The sequence below is a fragment of the Leptonychotes weddellii genome, chromosome X (assembly GCF_054177405.1).
Source record: "Leptonychotes weddellii isolate Sample4059 chromosome X, ASM5417740v2, whole genome shotgun sequence".
Classification (NCBI taxonomy): domain Eukaryota; kingdom Metazoa; phylum Chordata; class Mammalia; order Carnivora; family Phocidae; genus Leptonychotes; species Leptonychotes weddellii.
In genome coordinates this window covers 101805334-101815478 of record NC_138385.1, presented here as the reverse complement: position 1 = coordinate 101815478, position 10145 = coordinate 101805334, and positions in this window count along the sequence as shown.

Sequence of the window (10145 nt, the reverse complement as noted above, 5' to 3'; positions counted from 1 at the left end):
TAAAGAATAGCTTAGTGAAAGTTTAAAATTTTCTGGGCAAAATACACAAAGGATGGTTAAATAACATGATTTCAAGCTACTCCTCCTTTTCATGAACTTGTCTCCCTGCCCTTTTGCCTCTCCTCCCCCAAAGTCACCATCAATCTATCAATTACTATTAAATTTGGCACCTGTTCTGCAGGCATGCTAAGAGCTTATTCTAGATTAAGCCATCACTAAAATTTTATTCTGTCACTGCAATAATTACTAAAATTAAAAGAACTACTAAAAAATAAAGTGTGTCAATATGCATTTTCATGTTCCAAGGATCCACTGTATGTGATCGTTATATTCAACTGTGAATGCTTTTTCCCTCCCAGCACCTCCCACCAGAAATTTTTAGCTTTAGCACATTTAATGGCCTCTGCTGATTTTAGCGTCTTACTGAGCATAGCAGCTGATGGACCATGCCAAGAACATTGGGTTTTGGAAACCCAATGCATATAGCCATAAAATAAGTACTTAATAGTCAAATGTAGGGAACTATTTAAAATACAAAAAGTAACTTGTGTATTTCCGGTTCTTGACATGACCAAAATATCACTGGTTTGCCCCCAACATATATTTTGAGAATCATAAGCACCTTAAAAGAAATTGAAATTATACCATTTTTACTAAATTTTTAATAATATAACTTTAAAAACCTCATTTCCCTCTTCTGACTGGCCTAGTTTTCGTGTGAAATAAATAATGAATTTTTCAGTGAAATTCATATTTAAAATTTTGTAGAATCACACTTTTTAAAGCTTTTAAAAAGGAAGTTCTAATAAACAATCATACTTCTATTCTGCTCATTCCTAAACATGAAAAGAAATCTACAGGTGCTCTTCAGAAATACTGAAATTCTATTCTGTTTAAAGACTTAAGTGGGTTTTCCTTCTTTGATGTTTGGAGCCCATTGAAATTTACATTGAGCCACTGTAAATACCATAGATTTGGAGAGCTCTGACAATTTACAAACGTAGCTTTTAACGGGAAACAGCGCCACATGCTGGCCACACCAATAAAATGCGGCCACAGAGCCCTTCACCCGTGAAACCTAATTTTAGGACTAAATTGTCAGCTCTAAAGCATGAATCTGACTAGGATGATCATGCAGTGTTCTCCATAAATAGTAACTAGATTAATGCCAGTGTGGATTTAAACACAGAAAGGCTTTCCTGTGTAAATGCAGTCACACTAAATTACAGAAATGAGCACAGTAGTCTTCAAATGAATTTTTTCTTAGCTTTTAAACACTTTTTTTTTTAAGATTTTTTATTTATTTACTTGAGAAAGCGAGAGCATGAGCGGGGGGAGGGTCAGAGGGAGAGGGAGAAGCAGACTCCCCGCTAAGCAGGGAGCCCGATGACACGGGATTCGATGCCAGGACCCCAGGATCATGACCTGAGCTGAAGGCAGACACTTAACTGTTTAACCCCAGGCGCCCCTTTAATCACTTTTCAACCTACTCACTACAACACTGAATGACAAAGGCCAACTGTGTGTGTTTTATTCGAAGGAGCTTCTGTTTAGAACACCTTTGCAGCTTACACATCGCTTGCTTCTTAGGATTCACCAAAATATGAGAATGTATGAATAAAATTCACCACCAGGGGATACTAATGCACAAAAAGGTGACAGGTTTTATCTACAGTGTTAGCAGGGGAAAAAAGAAGAGCCTTTCAACACTCATGGGTCACTTTATACAAGATGTTCATCTTGTCAAGAGATTAAGATAAACACATTTAAGACCTAGAAGGAAGCACTGGGATACCCGGACACCATGTGAATAGACCAATGAATGCAACTAAGACATGAGTTTATATTCCTCTTCTGAATCCACGGGGGCTTGGTGGGGGGAGGGGGGGAAGCATCCTGTAAGACCAAAAAAAGTCTGGGTCTATTTGCGGGATTTTCTCCAATGGCTAACTAGCCCCAGCTGCAGAATATTCTGCCCTCTCATTGAATTTGGGGCATTTCAACAAGTCAGAAATCAAAGGTCATTCCCTTCCCTTCTCCATCCAGGTGCTCTGTACTTCATAATGCCCACCCCTTCTTCACACCCTCACAACACTCCCTTTCACACAAAGTGTTGACTGAGTTCCAGAGAAGGAATGCCAAGGCCAGGGGCTCACTTTGCTCTGTTTCCGCAGCGATCTGTGTTTCCCTGGGACATGGATGGACAACAGTTAGATACCAAAGATGGTAAATGGAATTGTCCTGTGGCTTAAGTGGGATTCCGAGTGGGAATATTTTTCCTATGGTCCTTCTGGATATTGTACCATGTCAAGAAAGTACTCAGTGACATGATAACAACTTCTCGGCTCATAAAAGAACTTAAGTGAAGGAACCCACATGTATTCAACCCTTTCTTTTTCTCCTGCAAATAATCAGAAGCTACCATGGGCTAGCATTCATCTATGAGAAATTTATTTTCAACATCTTGATATTCATAATGTGAGGACTGTGCTAGGAAAAATGTGCATTTGAGAGTAATCATACAGACTGACATGTACCTGACTCACTGATAACATAATGAGCCAATGAATCATGACGAGAGCTGGTTAACTCTTCCACATTAGCAGAGTATCACTACTTGAATGACTGTTTCCTGGCATTATGCATCATGGAAGAAATGAAAAGAAGTAAGTCCTTTCCTGTTTTCAAAGAACTAAGTGCACCTTTTTGTTATTAATTTAATACCAAAGACTTTTTGCCCTAGAGGTTTTATCCACCCCCACCCAAAAAATCAAGTGAAATTATGTCTGCAAACTTTTTTCAGTTAGGACTTTATCATAATTGCCTGCTGAGATAGGAAGGGATTATGAGAAATTATATTGTTTGAAGACTAGAAAGGGTGAAGAATATCCGTTTGGAATCAACCCAGTATGGAAATCTGAGTTGCAGGAACAAGGGATGTGTCTCTCTCTTTTTTTTTTTTTTTTGAAGATTTATTTATTTGAGATAGAGAGAAAGAGAGAATGAGCAGGAAGGGCAGAGGGAGAGAATCTCAAGCAGACTCCATGCTGAGCACGGAACCGACACAGAGCCTGACCGGGGCTCCATCTCATCACCCTGAGATCACGACCTGAGCCGAAACCAAGAGTCGGATGCTTAAGGGACTGAGCCACCCAGGTGCCCCTGGGGATGTGTCTCCCATACAGACTCCTTCACTTCTTTACATCTCTATAACTTCTCCTTGTAAAATAGAGATCTTAGTAGAAACCAACTCCCCAGATTATTTTGAGATATTTCAAAAGGACTAGGTACAGCCCTTTAATAAATAATGAGTACTCAAACTAGACAAGGTAGATAAGCATTTACAGGATTAACCAGTGAATTTATAAGTTTTGTTTTGGTTTTTAACTACTCTTCTATTTTTTTAAATTTTTTTTAAGATTTTATTTATTTATTTGAGAGAGAGACAGAGAGCGAGCATGAGCAGGGGAGAAGGATAGAGGGAGAAGCAGGCTCCCCGCTGAGCAAGAAGCCCGATGCGGAGCTCGATCCCAGGACCCCGGGATCATGACCTGAGCCAAAGGCAGATGCTTAGCCAACTGAGCCACCCAGACACCCCTTTTTTATTTACCATAAACTTTATACCAGTGTTTCTCCACCTCGGCACTATTGACATTTTGGGCTGGGGATTTGCAGTGGGGAGCTATCCTGTGCCAGGGGGAGCTTAGCTGCCTTCCACCCTCTGGAAGTCAGCAGCAACCCACCCCCCCCCAACAATCTGTTATATCTCCAGATAGACCCCCGTGTCCCCTGAGTGGGGGAGCAAAACTGCTCCCAGTGGAGAACCACTGCACTGAGCAATCATCCTGTAGTTTAGAAGAGTCTGCTCCCATTAAAGGAAAGGTGAGAATGATTTTTAAGTGACTTCTGAAGTAGACGTTAGTTTCTGAACATGAAAACCAAGTGCACTTTCCAAAATGATTTATCAAAACAGCTTGTGAGACAGAAATGGTATTGGTGATATATCAATGATGACAGAGGAAAATGCCCAGGGCAACACCATCTGCTTCTCCAGAGTATTCAAGATAAGCATTGAAACCTAGAATATTATCCAAAAAGAACTCACACAGCAGCTGTGAACACTAGAGTCATTTTTGACACCTGGTCAAACACTCTACCTGATTTTAAACATCTTCCTTAAGACTCAGTGTTGGCTACATAAAATTACACTGTGGGGAATTAAATTATACGTTTTTTCCTTATTTAACCCTTTTAGTCAGCTTTCAGGTAAATATACATAAAATAGAATTGGCATAAAATAAAATTCACAAATTTGAAAGGGACAATCGATGAGTCTTAACAAAGTATGCAGTTGTGTAACCACAGACAGTTTTCTCACGCCTGCATTAACCTCCCGCCCTCACCCCAGCCTCCGGCAACCAGTGATCTGAATTTTTTGTCCTTCCGTTTTTGTCTCTTCCACAATGTTCTATAAATGGAATTGCATGGGATGAAGCTTTGGGTCTGGCGTTTTTGCATTTAGCGTAATGCTTCTGAGTTCAACGTATTTTGTGCAGGAATAATTTGTTCCTTTATTTATGTGAGGTTTTTGAAAGTATGATATGGAGGTTTACTAACAGCCAAAGAGTTATCTGAAATTACGGAAACCGGAAACAAATGGAAATTCTTCCACCACGCTTGGCTCTCTGCTTCCCGGCATGCAATCTGCCTGACTGAATGCAGCAAGCCAGGTTACAGCTGCCTACAAGGGGCAGCCAAGGTCCGGGAGGCAGCACAAACATTTGCCCCCAGACTCAAGACAGCTGGAACTAGACCTGAAGTTCAGTCCCAGGTGAAGCAACATCAAGCTCAAAGCTTCAGAAGGCAATACTGATGTGCTCCCCCACCCCCAAGGAAAATCTGAATTAGGCCCAGGGAAGTGAGGAAGGAAAGGGCTCAAACCATTATCTAACAAGAGAGAACAAATCTGGGGCACCTGGGTGGCTCAGTCGTTAAGCGTCTGCTTTCGGCTCAGGTCACGATCCCAGGGTCCTGGGATGCAGCCCTGCATCGGGCTCCCTGCTCAGCTGGGAGCCTGCTTCTTTCTCTGCCACCCCCTACCCCCGGTTCTCACTCTCTCTGAAATAAATAAATAAAATCTTTAAAAAAAGAGAGAGAGAGAGAGAACAAATCACGAGTCAGATCAAAGATGAACCCAGGACTAGGGAAAGATTTCTTAAATAAATAAATTAATTAATTAATTAAATAAATAAAACGCATTAACTAAACACAAAACAAAACATTGATCTATTCAGTTATATTAAAATTAAGACCTATTGTCCATCAGAAACATCTTAAAGAGAGAAAAGAGACTCATTACAGAGTAGAAGAAAATATTTTCATGGTACACACAACTGACAAAATACTAGAATGAAGACTAGAGCATGAATTCCTACAAATCAGCAGGAAAACATGGCACAAAGAGATGAACAGAAAAAAAAGCAAAAGCTCTTACTAGGCCCGGACAGATGAGGACACACATATTTCTAAAAGATGTATGAAGAAAAGTTAAGCATCATTGGTGGTCAGAAAAAGAATACCTAAAATAAGAGCAGAATGGATGCTCTTTTATGCCCTTTCTCTTGGCTACAGTGGAAAGTCTTGACTATGGTACAACTTGCAGAGGAGACTCCAGAGCGGCTTTTATACATTGCTGGTGGGGGCAGAAACTCATGCCCTGACTCTGGAAAAGGGCCAGGCATCATGTCTAGACAGCTGACCAGTCCCATGGCCAGTGATTCCTCAATCCCACTTTCACGCGACCCAAGGGACGCTATTGCATGTGCATGATACACACCGTGGACAAGCACATTCATAACAGGACAGCTCATGTTAGCAAGACCTTGAAGCCAACAAAATGTCCATCAGGGGGAGGGCAGATGCATAAACTCTGATGTATTCACATAGGAAATAGTATCCAGTTGTCAGAATAAATTAGCTGCCGAGATGTATGTGTTAAAGATCAACCTTAGTAATAGAACAGGAAGTGAAAACAGTTGCCAACAGAATCCGTATGGTGTATGTTAGGAGGTGAAAGATAACTAGAATAACAAATGTATTTACTAGTGAGCATATATATGCCATAAATATATTTTAAAAAGAAAAGGAAATAGTTGACATAGCTTGCAGGGTCATAGTAGACAAAGCAGGAGGACTGGTTGATTATAAAAAACCTAGCTTTTGTTTCCAGTAATGGGATTTGCTGGTGTCTGTTACACTATTAACAATAACAAATTAAATAGCTAGTTGAACATGTAAAATGGGCCATATTTGGAACAACGGTGAAAATGTGATGAACCAGGAATTATAATTTATCCAACTCTATGTTCCCGAAATTGAATTAAAAATATAATGAAGTAAAAATAACAGTGCCAGACACGACGTGTTCATTTGAGCAACAATTCAGGGTCCAAGCCTTCTATAGCAATATGAAATGAATTATTTGTTGAAAGAAGGAGTCAAAAAGCAATTCTTTTTTTTTGGGTGTGAAGTCAGAGAAGAATAGGGTTTAGTCATTGAGTATTATTCTTGGAAATAATAAGGAACAGAAGGGGGTGTTCCAATGCTGACGCTGAGAATGAACTGTTTTTTTTTTTTTTTTTTAAAGATTTATTTATTTGACAGAGAGAGACACAGCGAGAGAGGGAACACAAGCAGGGGGAGTGGGAGAGGGAGAAGCAGGCTTCCCGCTGAGCAGGGAGCCTGATGTGGGGCTCGATCCCAGGACCCTGGGATCAGGACCTGAGCCGAAGGCAGACGCTTAACGACTGAGCCACCCAGGCGCCCCGAGAATGAACTGTTTTGAATCCCTAGTAAAACAACAGGTCACTGTCAGAAAGACTAGAACATAAAATGTAGAAGAGAAGGGGATGCCGGCTCACTGGGAAAACAGGAGAACTCCATGGTTTAAAGAACCAGCATGTGGAATCCACTGTCAGTAATATGGTTTTCTGTGGGTCTGTGGCTGCCTACTGATAGGGGACATTTTGCTTGTCAGCTCTTCACGCTCCCGGTAGATAAAGATTTGAGGATCAGCATATACAGATGATATTCAAACCCATGGGCTCGATGAGCTCACATGGGGAGCAAGCATGAATATAAATGGGAGGGGTTATAAGATGATGAAGGGATTAAAAGAGCATCCCAAGCCTGAAAATCAGTTACTAGAGTAATGTGGCCTTCCGCAGATCCATGGATTTGGGGCAAGTTTTGAGCTGTGTAATATTAGGGAAATCTATGTTCCAAACCTGTATCTACACCAGATAACACCTAACCTAATCTCCATCTTTAGCTCCACCTGCCATTGGAGGTCTTTGTGCTACTGTTTCATGATTGAATTATTTTCTCTATGTCTGTTAGACTTACCTACCTTTTCAATTCCTTGGGTGAGTTTTAGAAAAGATTCATTTTAGGGAAGACTACTGGGCGAGTTAAGGGAAAAAAATGATCTTTTTTATGCTACTGGAAGACCATTTATGAATATGATAAATGAACTTTGATGGTTAATTTGATGTGTCAGCATGACCGGGCTAAGAGATACCCAGAAAGCTGGCCAAATGTTATTTCTGGGTGTATCTGTCACAACGTTTCCAGAAGAGAGTAGCATTTGAAAGAGTAGACTGAGTAAAGATGGCTCTCACCAAGATGGGTGGACATCGTCCCATCCGTTGAGAGCCTGATTAGAACAAAAAGGCAGAGGAAGGGCATTTTCTCTGTCTCTGCTTGAGCTGTCTCCTGCTCTCAGGCATGAGCAGTCCTGGTTCTTGGGTTTTCAGATTCAGACCAGGACTTCCACTACTTGCCCTCCAACTCTTATGTCTTTGTACTTGGACCTAATTATACCACTGGCTTTCCAGCTGGTTCTCCAACTTCCTGATGGCAGATGGTGGCACTTCCCAGTGTCCATTACTACATGAGTCAATTCCTATAAGAAACCTCCTCTTCTGTCTGTTTATCGATCGCTCTACCTGTTTTCTATTGGTTCTGTTTCTCTGAAGAATCCTAACTAACACATGAACTTCTGCTTCTTTCTCTAACCTCATAACAAAAAAAGAAACACAACATTTGTACACTTTCACTAAGTCAGTGGAAAAGGAAGTAAATAAACTAATAAGCCAATCAAAAATCAGAATGTTTAAATCTAAACCACAACTAACTACCCTAGAAGTTATTTTTAAATCATTCATCCATAGGATTTTATGTCTCACTTTTTATTTACAGGGAGGGAAATTTATGATAATGGTCTTACATTTAGACTGCAGTCTAGCACACCAATACCATGCAGTACTCTATAATCAGTGATGATAATGTGAAGTCACTGAAATGAACTGAAATGTTCACCATAAAGAAATGGACTTAGGGGCGGCTGGGTGGCTCAGTCCTTAGGCGTCTGCCTTCGGCTCAGATCATGATCCCGGCGTCCTGCGATCGAGTCCCACATCGGGCTCCCTGCTGGGCGGGAAGCCTGCTTCTCTCTCTCCCACTCCCCCTGCTTGTGTTCCCTCTCTCGCTGTCTCTCTCTCTGTCAAATAAATAAATAAAATCTTAAAAAAAAAAAAGAAAAGAAATGGACTTAGAAGTTAAACACTGCTACCAATATATCAAAACAAAGAAGTAGGGACACCTGGGTGGCTCAGTCACTTAAGCATCTGCCTTCGGCTCAGGGCATGATCTCAGGGTCCTGGGATCAAGCCCTGAGTTGGGCTCCCTGCTCAGTGCGGAGTCTGCTTGATCCTCTGCCTCCTCCCACTCATGTTCTCTCTCTCTCTGTCTCTCAAATAAATAAATAAAATATTAAAAAAAAAAACAAAGCGGGGCACCTGAGTGGCTCAGATGGTTAAGCATCTGCCTTCGGCTCAGGTCATGATCCCAGGGTCCTGGGATCAAGCCCCGCATCAGGCTCCCTGCTCAGTGGGGAGCCTGCTTCTCCCTCTGCCTCTCTCTCTCTCTGACTCTAATGAATAAATAAATAAAACATTTAAAAATAATAATAATAATAAAAATTAAAAAAAAACAAAGTAAATATGTTTGCTCTATTCCACAATGATCTTTCTGAGAGCAGGACCATTATTTTAAAGCATATTTTTCCTTATCTAAGTGAAAGAAAATCTTTTCCAAAATGTAGCAAGCACATAGGAAGCCGTGGAGTAATGGTATCTGCTACATTCTCGTTTAAATGGGAGAACTGTATCATTTTATTTGTAGATACTTTCCATGCAGATAAGATAGATCAACTACGGGTGGTTTTGGTTTCCTGGGTTACATCATTTGAACCAGTGCTGCTCAATGCTGGTGACAATTATTCATTTAAAAATGCAGATGGCCAGGCCTTGGCACCAGAGATCTTCATTTCATTGGTCTGGGGTGGCTTAGAAATCAGTATTTTTTTTTAAGATTTTATTTATTTATTTGTCAGAGAGAGAGGGCACAACCAGGGGGAGCAGCAGGTAGAGGGAGAAACAGACTCCCTGCTGAGCAGGGAGCCTAATGCAGAACTCGATCCCAGGACCCTGGGATCATGACCTGAGCCGAAGGTAGACGCTTAACGACTGAGGCACCCAGGCGCCCCGAGAGACAGTATTTTTAAACGATGTTCTAGATGACGTTTTTAATTAAAAATGAACCAATATGAGAGTTTTCCACCTCTTCTAGTTTGCACTTCTGGATCTGCACCCTACCCCGTCTTCACTCTACTCCCTTTTCAAATGGCCTCAGTGAGACTTCTTGTCAAGATAAAAACCTCCCCCCTCCCTCCCTCTTCCGGGAAGGTTGTAAATCGCTCCCATACTACAGCTTCACTCCAGCTAAGGCTTCCTCAGGCCCCTTCCAACAAACTCTAATTTACTGGCATCTTCAAGTGAATCAGTTACCAGGAGAAGCCCACCCCGGAGGGAGGAATGAAGATAGCATCGCTTCTCCATCCACTTGCCTTCTCTCTGCCAGGCAGAAGGGAAGTGAAGTTCAATAGGTTTCTTTGTTTCTCATTTCCTTCCCTCCCCTGGCCCATGATTTTGTGCTTTACCGCGCCCCCAGCAACAAGTTAAATAATATCCATCCAATCAGTGTTTCCTTCCTAGGTTTCAAGCAATGTTCTAGACACTGTGACC